Genomic DNA, 19,883 nt, shown 5'->3' with positions numbered 1-19,883 from the left:
CTAACTCAATGAAGAGATAGATGTGCCTTGTCTTAGTAGTGAAACCCCAACTCCCTTTAGTCTTTTATGCAAAATAGTTGATGCATAATAGACACAGACTACCCGATGTTGCAATATGAAGACTCTAGTGCTTCTTTGGTCAGGGGGATAGGTCCTGCTAAAATCATTTTCCTCTCTCCTTATTTGCATATTATCCTCCTTTTTGTCATTTGTAACTTGACCTGGAATTGAGACAATAATTTTATTGTGAATCAAAATCATATTCTCCAAGTTCAATCCTTCATAACCAATGTCATGGTCCCAACCATGAGTTACCAAAATAGTTTTCACAAACCACTGATTGGAGGTATCAAGATGTTGATATCTGTGAGTGGGACAATCAACATCACAAGATGATGGTAAATCCCTATCTAGCATTGGTAGAAGTAGGGATGTTAGACCAGCATAATCCTCTTCTGTGTTTCTATCATGCTCCTCATCTCCCTTCTTGGCAGTTCCAACCATTTTTTTCATAAATATATAACGGTGCCTTTTTTCTTTCAACTATTTTTTCAAAAACAACTTTTCCTGTACTAAAATTCATCATAGTATGATTTCCTCCACTCTTTACTCAACTTATCTAGATGATAATTTATTAAACAACTAAATGGAGGAACCTTATCATACTCTAATTCACCTTTTTTATCGAAAGCCTCATCCAACTCCTCATTTGAAACATCCAAATCTCCTAACTTCTCTTCTAGATATTTTAGTTGAGGTCTTAACTGCAGAAGTGAATACAAGAGGAAAGGCAAAGGTGGGACCTTAGGACGAGAACTAAATAATTTAGTGGGTGTGTTGTCTTTGAAACTTTAGGAGTGCATTTTATTCAACCAAAATTTTAGAAGAAAAGAAATGCAATATTAAATGAGGCTTCCAAATCTGTTGATTTTCCAAAACCCTATCTCCCCCCCCCCCTTATTGGTCCTATGAGTAGAATGATTCTCCAATAGAGATACAAGATTCACAAGTCACATGTCTCTAGTCGCTTAATGAATAACCTGTTGAATCATATTGTTGCACTAGGCTACAAACATATCATAACTCAGAGGAGCCCTATATGGCCCATCTGGTGGTGCAGATGTGGCATGGGTTAAGACTACAATGTCATTAAACCAGATGGATAAGCCAAATTTTTTTGTAAAAGTGCATAATAATGAAATATCTCCATAATCCCTACTCTCCATATCCATCCTACAAAAGTAAAAAACAATATCTAGGGGTATCTTCTTGGTAAAACACTTGATTGATTTTAGAACCTTCTCATTTTGGAATTGATCAACAAAAGAAGCTAGAAGTCTGGGTCCATCAATTACCCTGATTTTAATGCCTTGAACTATTCCTATAATCTCTTGTTCCTTCTTTGTTCCTAATTCACAAATGCACTTGTTCTAGACTTCACCTCATCAAAAAATGAATTGATGGTTTCACTCTAACCAACTCCAGTATTCACAAGTACCAAGATAGTACAGGTGAAATCAAGGTCCTCCTCGCGAACACCTCTTGTTGCTCTATAATTACACTTGCTCCATTAAATTTGAAGGCTCCAGTTCTGCCGGAATTTTTGTTTTCCCTCAACTGCTCTTCCATACCAAGCCAATAAAAGACCTGTGCAACCAAAACATTGTGTGGAGTTTGACATAATCTATGAGAAAGTCACATAAATATCACTTTGATCATCTAAAGTTTCTCACAGGTTTCATCATTCTCATCATCTTCAGTAGGTTGATCCTCCATGAATTAGGGTAGTGAGATGTTGAAGTACCATTTTCTCTGGACTAATGCACTGCATGAGGAGTGGGCCCTGGTAATGGTGTTGCATCTCCTAGGCCTATTGGGCAAGCTCAAAGATGTAATCTTGAACTACTTGTAGATGTGTTTTCAGAACATGTATTGGAAACTACTACTATAGTAAAGGAAAATCCCGTGTCTTGCTCTTTTTCATCTTCCTCCATCTCATCACCTGTTAAGTCAACCTCTAACTCATTTGTCATAGGCTTCTTTTCTATTCTATTTTATCAGACATAGAATCACTTAGTTGAATTTGATCTTCTAACTTCTCCTCCTCCCCCAAGACTACATTTTCCTCAATATCCAATGGAATGGCTTCATCGGCTAATAACTCATCATAATTATTCAGTGGAAATTCCGAGTTCTTGTCAACCTACACACCCATTTCTTCAAATGATACTTGAGATTTATTAATCTTATCATGGAATATTGTATTTTCTTCAATATTTTTGTATTTTATTTCTTCAATAGTTTCTTCCTTGTTGGCATATTTAATTTATTGATTTGGTAAGTATCCATCAACTAGTGAAGCTAGTGCCTCCATACCCCGAATAGTTTCTCTGATATCATTATCAACATTGGTTGACATGGAAATCTTTGTCTCTTATCGCTCACCTTCATCTTGTACATTCTCTCTTGATTTCACCTTCTTCCACTCTCTTTCTTTAGACTCCCCTTTGTCTACATTTTCATCTGCATCATGTTCTTCACCTTCTAAATTCTCTTTACCTAATTTTGTGCTTATTGTAGTTGCTTCTTCAAAAACAAGCTCCTCCTTGACCACACTCTCTTATGTTTCCAATGGCATAATTGATGGAATTTTCGCCTTATTTGTATATATTTGTATTACTACATCATTCTCTCTTGCAGTATCTACAGACTCGTCAGTCGGAGCATTTGTTTCCAAGGTTCCACATTCACAAGCTTACTGAGTAATTGTTGTTAAAGGTTTGTTTCAATAAACTTACAAAATGAATTAATGAGCATTGGTAACCTTTATTATCTCCACCTTAGTTGCATTCTATTTAACATACATAGTGTTCTCCTGGATGCTCCCAACAAAAAGAGTTGGCTCCTACCCTACAAGAGCTATGTGTTGTCTCAGAGACTGAAAAATGAAGCTCCTTAATTATTTTCCATCTCTGAGTATATTCCTATTGTTGTTGCTACAACACCCTCTAAATTTTGATATATTCGAATTTTGGAGCCTACCCTTTATCACGTGAAGTGTTTCTTTTGGTCGTCAAGTGTTGTTTCATGTTTCTTCACATATGCTAAGTGTCCATGTTCCTTTCTAAGTGTCGTCGCATCATCAAGAGTAACAATAGTTCACTTTAGGGTCATAGTACACTTTATGGTCACAAAACGACACTTTTGGTCGTAACTGCACATATTGTGTCCATTCTACTTGGAGAATGTTTGTAAACTGGTGTTTTAATGTATACTTCTTAGTATTGGGTCCTCTCTAAGTTCTGTTTATGAGTTGATATGTGTCATACTTTATTTTTCTCCTAATTTATTGTATATTTCAAGGTTGCACCATCCCAGACTTAGACAATTTTATGATTTTGCAATCCTACACTCTAGGTTATAGTGCACTGCACATTCTCAAGGCTTAGTGGAACCCCCCTTATCAATTGTGACTACATGCTATGCCTAGAAATCCTTCGTCCAGCACACAACACACTTTCATTCATCAAGACCCTCTCCCCATTGCTTGTTTATGTGCCCTATGCCCAGTCAAGCTTCTAGTCTCCAGTTAAACACACCGCACACTCTTAGTGGGTAGTGAGGCCTTCTATTGTTCCTTGTTGTTGTGCCCTGCACCCTCCTTCTAATATTTTCTCTTCCTTCCCAGTGCACCATCAATGAAAAATCATGCTACTTTTCCCTTGTTCCTGTACCCTACGCCTAGAACCTTCTCTCTCTCCCCCCTTTGGGGCACCTGTGGATCCACAAGAAGAAATATCACATGAAGCATGATAAAATAGGATATTTTTTGGGTAATTTTTTCTTTCCATGAGTGATCTAAATCTGCAGGTGTTCAATGAAGCATGGAAAATATCTGTGAGGATATATGATGAGAATCATTACCCAAGGAAACATCTTGAAGACAAAGGCACCATGTTGCGACAATTGAAAGAATAATGGATCCTGATGATCAAAGTGGCTCATGGAGACTCCAAGATTTTTCAAGACCCTTTAGAGGGTAGATGGCTACAATAATGTAATATTTGTTGCAAATATTGAATACATAGTAGCAGTGTTGTCACTGATTAGAGAACTTATGTACAAGTCACCATGAGTCCAAGTCATCAATATTGTTGACTTGTCATATTGTCGTCACATGATGATGTGGAAATTATGATGTAATTTTGACAATTATTGTAAATGTAAATATGTGGAAGTCCAAGAGTCATATATGGACAAAAGAGCCACATGGAGAAGTCCAAAAGTCTCATAGAAGTCCAAAGGTCACTTAGAAGTTCAAAAGTCATAGAAGTCCAAAGGTCATATTAGAAGTCTAAGAGTCACGAGGAAGTTCAAAAGTCACGAGGATATGAAAGATCATTCCGTTGGTTATAAAATATGTCTCAATACTCTAGGAGATGAATTTTAACCTTGGCTTCTCCATCCAAGCATTATAGAGGAAGATATTTCTTTTGGAGAGAAATAAGTGGCTTAATGCTCCACTATTGTAGCTAGTGGTGTTCATTGTATTAATGTATCTTGGAACTTTCGCCTCATATTTAAAGCTCTATTAAGCCAACACATTTTCATGCATATACCATGAATTTTTTGAGACTATTATTTGGATGTTGTGGTACATGCTAGTATTCACATGTGTTAAAGAAATTGAACTATTTCAGTGGCTTTGATGCTCATCTTATTGAATATGTGTTGTATTTGTTTTCATGATATTTGCATCTATGTGAGCTATTTGGCTTCATGACTAATGATTCTTTCTTATGATGTGTGTGTCTTTATTAGATTAGTACTAATACTTCTCTTCTAAAGAATCACTTTTGCTCCCTTCCAATGAAAGAACGATACATATTACATTTGAACATTTCACAAGGCATACTTGCTTTCAAATTCAAAAGTACATTTGCATTTCTCTCTTGTGCTAATAGCCACAACCAAGGAAAGTCTTTAAGTAAAGGGCATTCAGGCCATACTTTTTGATGGGACTCCTATACCAAATGTCGTGAGGTCTAATTGGTCCTTTAAATCGGGGATATTCCCTGTATGTTTGCGGGTCCAACACCATAAATATTCTGGCGCTACAAGGAGGGCCACCTTTATATGGCTAACAATTCACCTCATCCAAAAAATAAACCTTCCATGCAAGGTAGTAACATTTTGAGTTCTACTCCAATTCGTGATCCTGAGATAGGAGAGTCCTCTCATCATAATTTGGAACAAGATTTTGAATTTACTTATGATCAACTCTAGAAAATCTGACCTATTACTCGTCAGTTTGCAAGATCTTTTTGTTTACTTCCTATTGCCGCTATTCTACCTCATAAGTTGATAAAGAAAGAAACAACCCACAGTGGTGTACTAGTTTCTTCAGTGGAAGATTTGGTTATTGCAACCCTTGAAGAGTTAGTTGATTCTTCTGAAAGAATAAATAAACAAGGGGAATTTCCACATATTGAGGAAGATTTAGATGGTGAAGGGGAAGATTTTCAATTTTTTGACGAAGAATGATTGGGACAAGGAGAACAGTCAGATTATAATGAAGATTTAAATAGTGAAGGAGAAAACTCTTCATATTCAAAAGGAGAAGAAGAGGAAGAAGAAAACATGGTTGATGAACAATTGGATTGGATGGCCCAAGGGCCGCTTGCTCTTTCGGGCAATCTTCATAAAATGCCTAAACACCTGAAGAAGTTGCTTTCACAGTTAAATCCTCATGAGAAGACGAAAGTTGAGGACCATATTGATAACTTCTAAATGCATTTTCAAATGTTTTAGGTACGCTTTGATGACATTTCTTGTAGAATTTTCCTGTACACTCTAGAAGGTAGAGCATCGATTTGGTATCATAGTCTTCTGCCTAATTCAATCCATAGTTGGAGGGAGTTCAAGAAGTTGTTCTTGGATAAATTTTTTGATGACAAGACTCTCGCTATGTTGCTAAAAGAACTCGGGAATATCAAAATGGTGGATAAGAAAAAGGTAAAGTATTTCAATAAATGTTTACCCGTTTATTGAATAAGTTCCCCATAGAAATTCAGCAGCATGATTCAATAACCAAATATTATTATACAACTACCTTTCCTACAATTTTTTTTGTGTTCGTTAAAAGAGATGCAAAGGAAACATTGGCTTTGAATTTTGCAGAAGAAATAACTATTGAGAAAGACTTGTGTTCTATTGGAGCCATTAAAGATCATGAATATTTTAAAGACTCCAAAGGCACTGGTAAGAAAACTCAAGACTCTTCTGCTAAAGCTAAAGAGAAGGATTCATTAATAAGGAAAGCTTGTCCAAGTCTTTAAAATAGCTCACTAATGAGGTATCTGAATTAAGAGAAGGTCAAGTGAGGCATCTACCAACAATAAGTCTTTTCAGTCGCTTTTCTTGAAAAAGAACAACAATGACCAACCAATGAAGTCCGCTCAGAGCCCTAATTTGGTGTTTAATGTTGAAATTTTGGGTATGGATAACTATTGCACTTTCCATCAAGAGAAGAATTCAGAGAAGACATGTCCCCAATGGAACCATAACATGAATGCTATGATGGCTAACTTTGTAGATAATTTATTAGCAGATGAGCATCCTAAGCAGAGTGAAGAATCAAATGAAACTACCATGACTTAGGAAATTTCAGGTGTTGGATATTTAGTTAATGCTTTTCATATCATATATAATGTTGAAAAACAAAGTGTTGAAGAACCACTAGTGAGTGAAGCCCCTCCTCAACAAACAAAATAATGATATAATATCAGAAGAAAAGGACTTGTTTCTGAGCAAGAGCTTAAAAAACAATTGTTGAGAAGGATTTTTCCACCTTCTAATCCAGCTAAGAATTTGTAGAACAAGTCTAGAAGTGCTCCTTCTTCTAAGAACACTTCCATGAATAACAAGAACAAGTTTGTCACTCCGGAGGCTTCTAATAAAGCTATGCTGCCTGATACTTCAACACAACCTATGAAGCTCGAAAGTATTGATTATAACATTATTGAAGACATGAAAATAGATTGTGCCAATATTTCAAATTTTTAGCTCGCTAATATATTGAAACACTGTCAACTGTTAATCCAAGCAATTTCATTACAAGCTCCAATAGGTAATCAAGTTTTTGATTCTCAAGTTTTTCTAGGAAGTCTTCTGACATTCTCAAATATGTAGTCAATGTTGTTAATTTAAATTATAACGCTCTTTTCCCTTCGTTCCTATTAACATTCAAAATGTTTAATTATAATGTTTGTAATTGTCTTGTGGATTCGAGTGCATCTGAAAATGTAATTCCTTTATCCATTTCTAAGAAAATTAATGCTAAATGGGAAAATACCGATGCACAAATCATATAGTTGGACAAATAGTTAGTCAAGGAAATTGGTGAGCTAAATAATGTTATTATATTTTTTCATCCAACCAAAGAGTTCACTAATGCATTAACAATGTTATTATGGACATTCTTGAAGCCTATGGTTTTCTTCTAAGTAGAGATTGGTCTAGAAAATTACAAGGGTCTTTCTCAATAAACTGGACACATTTAGGGCTTCCTTACAAGGGAAGAAACAATCATATTTGAGTGGAAATTGATCCTTATATGAAGTAAATCATGACACCACTTGAGGGACATAATGAGCCAGTTAGCTTTGCAGACATTATTTTCAGAAACTATCTTCTGGAAGTTGATCATGGGTGTTATCAAGCACAACCATCACCCATCCCCTCCATGTCCAATTGGTGCAAATGAACTTTGTAATATAGATGTACATACCAATAGTGAAGAATAAACCTAGAAACAACTGATATGTGGACCTTATACTTTGATGGTTCTAAGACCCGAGATGGTTCCATAGCTGGTTGTGTTCTTACTGACCCTTAGAATAGTAGGTACATTCTGTCATGTCGATTGGAGTTCGACTGCACAAAAAATACCATTGAATATGAAGCAATTGTTATGGGGTTAAAGAAAGCCATAGACCTCAAGGTAAAGGTACTTAAGGTAATTGGTGATTCTAAGATCGTTACACGATAAGTATGGAAAAACATTCACTATGTTTCACCTACTTTGAAAAACTACCAACAAGAGGTATGGCAACTCATTTCATATTTTAAAGCATTTAATATTGCTTATGTTCCTAGGATTCATACTATCACCACCGATTTATTAGCCAATGCATCTACTCACATGTCACCATTAAAAGATGGTTTTTCTATTGAAATTATCTATAAGCCACCAGTGCACGACAACATAACTACTTTTTGTGTATTTAATGATGATCACAAACAGATACTTCACTTCATGGCCAACGCAGACATGTTCAAGGATGCATATATTGAAGAAGATGAGCACAATAAGGCTTTGTAGGAAGTAGTTAAAGCATTGAAAGGGAGCCCTATGCCCAATGGTGTGGTATCTCTTGAGAATCTTTATAAATTGCAAAATCGATTCAAAGGACCAGTGAACACAAAGACCCAGAGCTCAACATTGTGACATGAATAGGTCAATTTGGGAACCAAAGAGGATTTGAAGTATGTCAATCTTGGTACATGTTTTTCTCCTCAAGAACGACAAGATTTTATTCATCTCTTCAAACAGTACCGAGACGTATTTGCGTGGACATACGATGATCTGAAGACTTAAGATAGACACATCATTCAACATGTCATTCTTATCAAGGAAGGGGAAAAGTCATTCCACCAGAGAGTGTCCTTGCCACTATGACAATTTTCTTCGATACTCAACGATTCATTGAGAAAGACTCAGACATTACATGGCACAAAGTAAAATATTTTTACACTGCAAGCAATTTAAAATAAGATATTGAAAACAAGTAGGTTTACATCAATGTCCATAAGTCGAGAATACACAAGGTTGAATGCAGGTATCCAACCCTTTAATGCACAAACATCGTCAACTGGATTTTGTCACATATGTGTGCAAATAACATGACTCTCAATAGTACCAGTGGATGAAGGCTTTCCTCTTTTATGGCGCATAATTGTCACTCTATGTATCATTTTTCGCAATGAGAATCTTACATGGATTCCCACTTCTATGCGGTCACCATCTACTTGAGCATGAAGGATGTCATCAAAGGCTGGGTGAAAGAGCCATACAAATTCCGCCAAACACTTAGCAACACTTACAAGACCAAATCGCTCTGGAAGGTATTTCAATTCTTGATAGTCCTATGTTGTCAGAGCTATGGCCAGAAGAGTACTGAGACCTTTCCCAAAGGCTGGGCATTCTTGCTACAACATGTTGTGAAAGAAGTAGAACCATTCAATTAGTTGGACTTGCTGGCTCAACAATTGAGGACACATGTAAATAATTCCAAGAAATCTCCCAAGGGTAAGCAAGCCAGGTTCTAAATGTTTTCTTACTTGTTGGATGTAGTATGTGCTCATAACTCTTTTCCTGGCACGAATTGCGCCTGGACACCCAAGGAACCTATAATGCACATTTATTGCAAGCTGATTTTGGATTGCAACGATAAAGGAGTCATGGGGAAGCTGATAGATCACTTACTCATTCCATTGTACAAGATGATATTTGAGAAAGATCCACCTTACATGTTATGTGGGGAGATGGAAGTAGTGTAAGAAATAGCATATTTGTTTGCTTCACTGGATGGTACCTACCTCAAAGTGTTTGGTGGTAAGAAGTCTCCACATCTTCTACCGAGGTATGTCACTGAAAAGATGGTCATGCAAGAAGTTGCTTATCATCTTTCCACAGGGTTATTAGGAGTGTTGCAGAGGAATAAGAAAACACACTGGCCTGCTGTTCCTTTACAAATTAGATTGTATGAGATCAAGAATCTGGAGGTTGATGACACCGAAGGAAAAGAGATAGATAAATTTTTATTCAGTCGAATGGATTACAATCCATATGATCCCAAAAATGTTTGCAAAGAACATTGTGCAAAGGTTCATTTCCAATGGTCGAGCGAGACTTTTTACAAGCCCGAGGAAAGGATAATGAAATTTTACAATGCCTCTAATCCCTGCTAACGAGTTAGATTCGCAGGTACATCATAGGTTTCTCTGGAGTAAGAGGCGACTCCAAAATAATAACCATAAGTGAGGTGCAACCCAGTGTGGGAAAAGGGGAAGAAAAAGGCTATGCACAATACAATGGAAGAATAGAGCCGTAAATGGAAAGCATATCTAATCATCTTGAAAGAGGCTATAACTACAGGGGGAAAGACAGAACATAGGAAGCAAGAGGAAGAATTGAAGTGGAAGGAAGAACAAGAATAAAAAGAATGAGAAGAAAGAAAAAGGAAAGAAGAAGAAGAAATATGGAAGAAAGAAGAAGAAGAGGAAAGAAGAAGAAGAAGAAGCACTGAAGCAAGCCAAGGAAGAGGAAAAGAGTCAGCTACTCGAAGAAGAGAACAAGCAAGTGCAGGATAAGGAAGTTGCTCAAGAAATTAAATATCTAATAGTGATCCATGGTATGGAGGTGGAACTAGAGCAACATAACCAAGATGTTGATCTCATGCTGAGCACAAAATACATTGCTATTTAGTCTCCCCCTCCTCCGACGGCTGAGAAAGCTCCCAACGAAGAAGAGTTCCTCTTGATGATGGTCTAGTCATGGATACTACAATCTAACTTATGATGAGCTTAAGAAGAATATTGTAAAAGAGAGAATGAAACAATTTTGTACGATCTCACATCTCCTACATACATCAAAGAAAGGGTAATTGTGATGGATACCAAGAAGAATCCAAAAGTCATTGTTGTAGCCAACTTGGCGTTTGCAGGTGCTACCAAGTTAAACACAGACTATCTCATGGCCGAGAACAGGCAGATGGAAAATAAATTACAAGCAACAAGGAAAAAAGTGGAACAACTCCAAGTAGAGGTCCAGAAAGAAGCTCCCACATAGGTATATCTAGAATAACTTAAGGAATCCATACTCGGTGAAGTATTGGCATTGGGAGAGACAATGAGAAGCCTCTACGAGGGGCTTGTTTCCATGCACACAGAAGTTGTCTGCTTGCACAACATGCAACATAAGCGTAAAGATAATGCTAAATATCTCAAGGTTGTTCATACAACCATTACTACCGTGCATGAGTGGGCAATGCATCATAAAGGGGCACCTCCCAAGTTGGTGAAGAAGACAAGGCAATAGGATGATTTAGAGAAAGCAGAGGTTCAAATTCTTATCCAGAGTAACAAATAGCTCAACTCATTCATCACCAAAATTCAGGCCTCATACACATGATTGTACAACAGTGTGGATCTCCTGGCGAAGTCACAAAAGATCCCTACAATTGTCTCACTCACCTAAGCCAAAGGCAGGAACAAAGTCAAGAAGGAGGTTGAAGAAAACTTGGACCAGCTCAAGTAGATCACCACCAAGGAAGATCTATAAGTGAACAGGAAGAATATGAAAAAGAACATTGGTGGCCTTGTTCAGATCAATACCATGTTGCTCCTGCTGAAGAAGGAAACTCAGACTGGTTCCAAGTCAATGTACCCGAATGAATTAGAGGATAGAGTTCACTTCTAGCCTTATCTGATCAGACAGTTTGGGGAAGTCATTGAACAACACAAATCTTGGTACCACTATGTGAATGCGGAACTACAAGTTGAAGTGGCTGATCAGGAGTTTCCCCAAACTCAATCTTGGCTTGTTTTGTCTTATTAGGCTATCTAGTTGACTCTACCTAATTTTGTCCTATATGTGTATGAGTATATTGTAATATTTTCTTTTGTAATAAATTGTAAGTGAAATTCCAAGTGTCAATTGTGGAATGTGGAGTCATTTTGTAATGAAGTCCAAAGGTCATGGTTGAAGGAAGTCAAAGAGTCATGGGGGAATTCCAAGAGTCACAAAGGGGAGATGATTAATCATATAATTTGTTATAAATATACCCTCATAACTCATGTAAAAGGATTTTGGCCGGGATTTTGGCTTAGTATCAGAAGCTTGGGAGTTTTGTTGAGATCCTTGGCTTCTCCTTAGCATAGAAGGAGTATATTTCTTTGGAGGAGTAGGTGTTGGCTTCATGTTCCACTATTGGGGCTAGTGGCTTGGAAATTGTATATGTATGTTTGGGACTTTCACTTATAATAAAATCCTAGAGCCAACATGTTTTCATGCATATGTTGTGAATATAATAGGCTATTATTGTTATGTTTGCAATATATGTTATTTCATTTACACTAATGCTTATGAACTATTTCATTTGCATTAGTATGAATCTTGTTGAATGCGTGTTGTTTTATATTTCAATTGTGGTTATCTTTTGAACTATTTTGCAGGCTAACTTGTGATTCCTTTTATGCTCGTGTGTTCCTTTCTAGCTGCGTAATTTTACATACGTTATCGCAGTGAAGGCATACCACTAAAACCCACTATTTGGGTAACCGGCTTGTATTATGGATGGGGCTCGTACTCCAAACAGTGTGAGGTCTAATTGGGACTTCATATCGAGGAGACCCCCCTGAATGTTGGTGGGTCCAACACTGTCAACATTTCTGGCGCCAGAAGGAAGGCCAGATTACAAGCTGAGCCTGTGAAGTCTGTAGAACTTTCCTTATCTTTAAATGGCTTCTTCCCATATCTTAACCCTGACATGTTTTTCAAGAACTGCAAATTTGAAAGTGCCTACATGGATAATTAATGACTTGTCAAATCTGAAGTTTGATGGTGAGGGTGGAACAACCATTCTCGAGCACACCGCTCGCTTTCTTGAATTCTGCACTCATCACAAAATTCATTTTGAGGATACTACTTGCAGGTTGTTTGTCCTTCCATTCGAAGCGTACGTCAAATAATGGTGTTACACATTGCCAACCGCTTCTATTCACTCTTGTGAACATCTTGTCAAGAAGATCTACCATGCCTTTGACATGCATGATTATAAATCTGTTTACAAGAAAATCATGCATCTTAGAAAAGCACCTGATGAATCTCTTAACAATTTTCATGATTGCTTCATTCATTTCTGTTACGAATTTTTTGAAGGTGATATTGATTGGAATTTCATGAAAGAGAAGTTTGAATTTATTATTCATATTTCGATGAATCCAGCAGAATATGAATCCTTCGAAAGTCTCCCAACATACACTGGTTATGGAGCTCCTAAATTTGTGACGAATGCAGTTGCTGTTCCAAGTGACTCCTCGTCTTCTCCTCATCAGAAAACTCTATTTACGTAGGTTGGGGTTGGAGAACTTGAGAGTTCATCTGTTGATCTACCACCATCTTCTCCCAACCCACATATTCATAATTTAAGAGCATGTTCTGATTGTGAATTTAATTTTATCAGTGATGTTCTTTCTCTTCAACCTCCATCTGTTGGTTCCTTTGGTCCCCCTGATTGTGATTTGTTATGTCGACCCATTTCAATTGTTTCTTCTGATGTTCTTGGGGAACAATTTCATGACGGAGTTAGTATTGACTATCAAACTTGTGATATTAATTATGATGACTATGTGTGGTTCTTAGTTTCTGAACAAGAATCTAGAATGCAATTTGATGTTTCTCTTTTCTCCCCTCTCCCTCATTATCTTGACATCTTACAGGATCATGTCATACATGTTGTATCTTTTGAAGAAATAGTTTATGATGATGTTAATTCTAATCACACTCGCGACTCATGGAATTTCAGTTTTACATTTGAACATGGAGAGGAAAAAACTTCTCTTTCTAATATCTCCAATCCATCATTTGATCATTGTGACGAAAAAAAGAGAGAAATTTCTTGTCTTCAATATCCTCCTCTCTTTGATTCATCAGATCATGAGGATGCCTTGCTTCTTGATGATGGAATTTTTTATCATAGATGTAGTGATTTATTCATTAAATCATCTAGTCACGACTCTATGTTTTCTATTGTCAATTTTTCTAAGCCACCGATTTTTGATGATATAGCTTCCAATGTATTGGAACTACCACAAGCTGTCAAGGCACTTTAGCCTACGTTGATGGTTATGAAAGGTTATCGAAGACTTGACGCTAGTTCCAATCATGATCAGGATAGTACTTTATCTCTCAAGAATCCTCATCAATTGATTGCACAATTTGAAAATCAATCTATTTCACAAGTTTCACATCCTCCATTTGTTTTGCATGATTTGGTCGCTTAATCAGTGGAGGAGTCATACCTTGTAAGATCATTTGCAAAATGAAAGTTTTCCAATTTCATTATGTTAGCCAAGATCGAAATTTTGGAGGAATGTTTTAGCACAACAACTTGTTGCAATGTGCAAGAACACCACAATGCATTAACAAAATGTTTCACATGTGATTTCTTGTTGTATTTTTCTGCTTGTATTTTCAGACTTCGGATGTTGAAGAATTTAATGTTTTATCTTTTTGGTTGGATGCTATTCCTAAAAATCTATCCTGCTATTGATTCCCTTGCCTATATCGGTCAATTGATGCTTCGATGGTTACATTGGAAGTTTCATTTTACGTAGGCCTGGCATATTCTTGGTTATTTTAGGAGTAGGGGCAGTTTTGTTTGTTTGTTTCTTTTGGTTTTCTTTTGATTTTTTTCCGACCTATCATTTTCTTTCCTTTTTGTTGTAAATAACTTTTGCATGAAACTGTGTTTGGTTTCGGAAGCAAGCATGTTGGAATTCAAGAGGAAATTGTGCTACTGTCAATACTTGGTTATATTTTATTCCCTCTCTTTGTGTGGGCCTTGCACCTTTTATTCGATGATACCCTGATGGAATTTTTTTTTCTCGGAGAAAACCTTAGTGGAATTACGATGCTTGAATCTATAACTAGTTCCACCTACTCTAATTGGTTTCTTAATGATTGGTCGATTTTCCTTGTCAACTAAGTCGAGTGGAGTAAGAAGGGGAGGAAACTTCAACAATTGAATTGTATTTCAGAGGTGTATGAATAAACTTCTCTGAAGGAAAAACCTCCTCTTCTCTCAATAAGTCAGGATCTCTCTTCCGCCCCATGAAATCAATAAGTGTCGGTGCATAGTTATATGAATAAAATGAAAAAAATAAATAAAGGGTGAAAGAAGAGAAAGCCTTCCTACATAGGGAAGTGAAGCAAGAAAATTTGTTGGTGTATTGTCTAGGCTCAATGGAAATGGAGCAATGTTTGTGTCCTTGAAGTGACTCCATCCGGGTATTGTCCAGGCTTGCTGGCAGCGAAGCAACATCAGAGATGAAAACCTAGACTTTGGAAATCCTTTTTCATTTTTGTATATATATATACCCATCCCCAATCGAAACAACTGAGTGTGACTTTTTTTTGTTAGTGTGTCACTGATGAATAGAAAGGTAGGGACTATATCTTTAACTTGAGCTAAGTAAAGAAGCTATGGTGATCAATGAAATGAAAAATACTTCCTGAAGAGTTATACCTGGTTTACATGAGTTAAGACCCATACAGAGAGCTGGAGTTATACAAGTGTGTCACCAACTTTTGTAGCTACTACAATGACCCTCCAAAATTTTACCCATTCTTAGATTATGGAGCCTCCTTTCTGCCCACAAGAGGTCATCATTCACTGTCGTCAAGTAATAATGCTATGTTAAAGACTTATCACTCCATGCGGTGCTTGTGGTGTCTTATTTTGATCCTGATATGAACCTTTTCAAACACAAGCCATCTCCTAGCTTGACCTTGCAACATTGCCGATTTTCCCTTCAAAAACTATGCAATCTTGGAAGGCAGACCAACCTTGAGGATCTAAATTGTGCAATATTGAGAGGTAGGCCAATCTTGAAGTCAGAAATTGTGCAATCCTTCTTGGCAGTGTGAAGGGTCAGTTTCTCGAAAAAGATAAAAAGAAAAAATGAAAAAAGGTAATCCCTAGAAAATAGGGAGTGGAAAATTAGTTTCTCGAAGAGTGGCACAAGTTGATATTTTTGACTTTCCACCAAGTGTCATTTTTCCCTTGATTTTAGGAATGTGCATTATAAATCCTAGCCTAGCCTAGCCTATATAATAGTTGCCTCTAGAGCTCATTTGAACATTCGATCTTGGAGCTCTAGCCTTCCCAAGGAGATCAAGGAGCCTTTGGTGAAGTTTTTAGTGTTTTTTCGGGAGTTTTTCTTTTTGTCGCTTTTTTTGTCACTTTTTGTCATTTCACTTATGTGAGTGTTATTTTTCTTGTTTCTTCTCATAGTAGATGGATTTTTAACTCATATTAGCTTGTACAAGTGTTGGTTCAGTCTATCGTTCATTTTACAAGTGTCACATCAACATCTTGTTTTTTCCCATTAATGGTCGTTATTATGACACCTCGTTGTGCATGTTTGTTTTTCCTTTTGCATGTCAATTTTATGCACTCGATTATCACTAATATACCTTACCCTTAGTCATATCTACAATCTTGCTTTCACTATCACTCATATCTATCATTTTCCCATCTCTTTCTAGGGCAAATCTGCCCTTACTTGGTCAACAATTTCCTTCTTCCACTGTGCATTTCACAACTCTAAGTCTGAAGCATTGTTCTTGTCCTCTGGTACCATGCAATGCATAGTGCCTAGCTTTCCCAACTTCACATTGCCCAGTTCCAAGGCTCAAGCCTTACCCTTGACCACTGATTGCACAATCTCTCCCTCAGTATACCTAGGCTGAGACTGCACATTGTGTAGTCTCAAGCCTCAAGCCTCTCCCTTTCTTGCCGAGACTACACAATTTGCAGTTCCTAAGCTCAACCTCTTCCCTTTAGTCTAGGGATTGCACAGTTCTACCTTTCAGAATTATGGTTGTTGTCTTGATCTTGTTTTGAGGGTTGTTTTTCTTGAGTTGACTTATGTTTTCCATGATTTCATTGGTATCCCACAGGTACTACATTTTTCAAGAACTTCTCTTAGTCAATTACTATTACTATAGTTCCCAAGAGATCTATCTCAAAGGACACCACTGAAAGTAGCACCGATGATATTGTTGAGAATGTCCCTGTCACTATGCCAATTTTCTCCGACACTTATCTATTCATCGAGAAAGACTCAAATATTAGATGACACAAAGTGAACGATCTTTACACAGCAAGCATTTTCAAAGAACATCTTGAAGATAGGAAGGTTTACATCAATGTCCAAAAGTCAATATTACACAAGGTTGTGTGCAGGTATTCAACCTTTTTATGTGTAGACATCATCAACTAGATTTGTCACATATGGATGCGAGGACCATGATTCTCAATAGTACCAATGGACGAAGGCTTGCCTCTTTTATGGCGCATGATTTTCACTCTATATATCATTTACCGCAACCATAATATTACGTGGATTCCCACTTCTATGTGACCATCAACTACTTGAGCATGAAGGATGTTATCAAAGGCTGGGAGAAAGAACCATCCAAATTCCACCAGACACCCAACAACACTTACAAGACTAAATATGTTAGGAAGGCATTTCAGTACTTTATAGTTGTATGTTGTCGGCTCTATGGCCAAAAGAGTACTAAGACATTTCTTGAAGGATAGGAATTCCTGCTACATCAGGTTGTGAAAGAAGGAAAACCATTTAACTAGTCGGACTTGTTGGATCAAAAGTTGAGGAACCATGTAAATAATGCCAAGAACCCTCCCAAGGGTAAGCAAGCCAGGTTCTACATGTCTGATTACTTGTTGGATGAAATTTTTGCTCAAAACTCTTTTCCTGGCATGGGTTGGACTTGGAAACCCAAGGAAATTGCAAGTTTCTTTTGGATTGCAACCACAAAGGAGTCATGGAGAAGCTGACGGATCACTTCCTCATTCCATTGTACAAGATGATCTTTGAGGAAGAGTCACCTTGCATGTCACGTTGGGCAATGGAAGTAGTGTTAGAATTAGTAGATTGGTTTTCCTCACAGGATGGTACCTACCTCAGAGTGTTTTGGAGTTAGAAGTCTCCACATCTTCTACTGAGGTATGCCACTGAAAAACTATTCATGCAAGAAGTTTCTTATTATCTTTCCATAGGGTTATCAATAGTGTTGTAGAGGAAGAAGAAAGCACCTTGGTCTGCTCTTCCTTTGCAAATTAGATTGTACGAGATCAAGAATATGAAGGTTGCTGACACCAAAAACAAAGAGATAAAGAAATTTGCACTCGGTTGAATGGATTACAATCCGTATGACCCTAGGAATGTTTGCAAAGAACACTATGCAAATATTCATTTCCAATGGCCGAGTGGGACCTTTTATAGGCTCGAGGAGGAAAGGATAAAGAATTGTTACAATACATCTAAGCCCCGCCAACCAATCAGCTTCATAGGTACATCACAGACTGCTATAGAGCCAGAGGCAAATCTGGAAGAAGAACCATCAGTGAGGTGCAACCTAGTGTGTGAAAAGGGGAAGTAGAAGGTTATGCACAATCCATCGAAAGAACAAATCCACAAATATAAAGAAAATCCAACCATCTTGAAAGTGACCATAGAAGCAAGGAGAAAGAGAGAACAGAGGAAGCAAGAGGAAGAATTGAAGTGGAAGGAAGAATAAGAAAAAAAATAACGAGAAGAAAGACAAAGGAAATAAGAAGAAGAAAGACAGAAGAAAGAAGAATATGAAGCATCATTGAAGCAAGCCGAGGAAGAGGAACAAAGTCGACTGCTGGAAAAAGAGAGCAAGTAGTTGTAGGATAAGGAACTTTCTCGAGAAATTGAAGATCTAATAGTAATCTAGGATATGGAGGTGGAATCGGAGCAACAAAACCAAGGTGTTGATCTCATGTTGAGCACACAACAGATCACTATTCAGTCGCCCCCTCCTTCGACGACTGAGAAAGCTCTGAGCAAAGAAGAGGAAATTATTCCTCTTTATGATGGTTTGTTCATGGATGTGTATAATCTAACTTATAACGAGCTTCAAAAGAAGGTTGTACAAGAGATAAAGAAACACTTTTCAGACAATCTCACATATCCTTCATACATCAGAGAAAGGGTGATTGTGACAGATACCAAGAGGAATCCAGAAGCCATTGTTGCAACTAACTTGGCCTTTGTAGGTGCTACCAAGTCAAACACAAACTATCTCATGGCCGAGAATAGAAAGATGGAAAAGAACTAATAAGCAACAAGACAACAAGTGGAACAACACCAAGCAGAGGTCCAGAAAGCATATCCCACACAGGTATATCTAGAAGAACTTAAGGCAACCATACTTGGTGAAGTATCGACATTGGGAGAGACAATGAGAAGCCTCTACGAGGAGCTTGTCACCATGCACAAAGTAGTTGTCCGCTTTCGCGACATGAAACTAAAGTGTAAAGATAATGCTAAATCTCTCAACGTTGTTCATACAGTCATAATTTATACCATGCATGAGTGGGCAAGGAAGCATAAATGGGCACCTCCTGAGTTGGTGAAGAAGACAAGGCAACATGTTGAGTTAGAGAAAGAAGAGGTTCGAATTCTTATCGAGAGTAATAAACAACTCGACTCATTCATCGCCAACATTCAGGCCTCATACACATGATTGTACAATAGTGTGGATTTCATGGTGAAGTCACACAAGATCCCTTTAGTTGGCTCACTCACTGAAGCCAAAGGAAGGAACAAAGTAAGGCATGAGGTTGGAGAATACTTGGATCAGCTAAGGCATATTTCCATGAAGGAACATATAGAGGTGAATAAGCAAAATATGTAGAATTACATTGGTGGCCATGTCTAGATCAATACCATGTTTCTCCTGTTGAAGAAGGAAACTTAGACTGGTTCCAAGTTAGTGTACCTGGATGCAATGGAGGCTAGAGTCTGCTTCTAGCCTGATCCCATCGCACAGTTTTGGGAATTCATTGCACAGTACAAAGCTTGGTACTACTATGTGACTGAGAAACTACAAGTTGAAGTGGTTGAGTTGGAGTTTCCCAAAACTCAAGCTTGACTTATTTTGTCTGATTAGGTTATCTAGTTGACTCTACCCAATTTTT

The 19,883-nt window shown here is 37.5% G+C and overlaps 1 pseudogene; it reads right to left on the bottom strand.

Annotated features, from left to right (window-relative positions):
* The window catches only part of LOC149174989 (translocase of chloroplast 120, chloroplastic pseudogene), a 37,222-nt pseudogene continuing 17,339 nt past the window's right edge, over positions 1-19,883 (bottom strand).

Source organism: Pinus tabuliformis, chromosome 4_1, assembly GCF_031772625.1.
Source record: "Pinus tabuliformis cultivar Carrire ecotype Pingquan chromosome 4_1, CPIR1, whole genome shotgun sequence".
Taxonomy (NCBI): domain Eukaryota; kingdom Viridiplantae; phylum Streptophyta; class Pinopsida; order Pinales; family Pinaceae; genus Pinus; species Pinus tabuliformis.
This window is presented reverse-complemented; position numbering and strand designations above follow the sequence as displayed.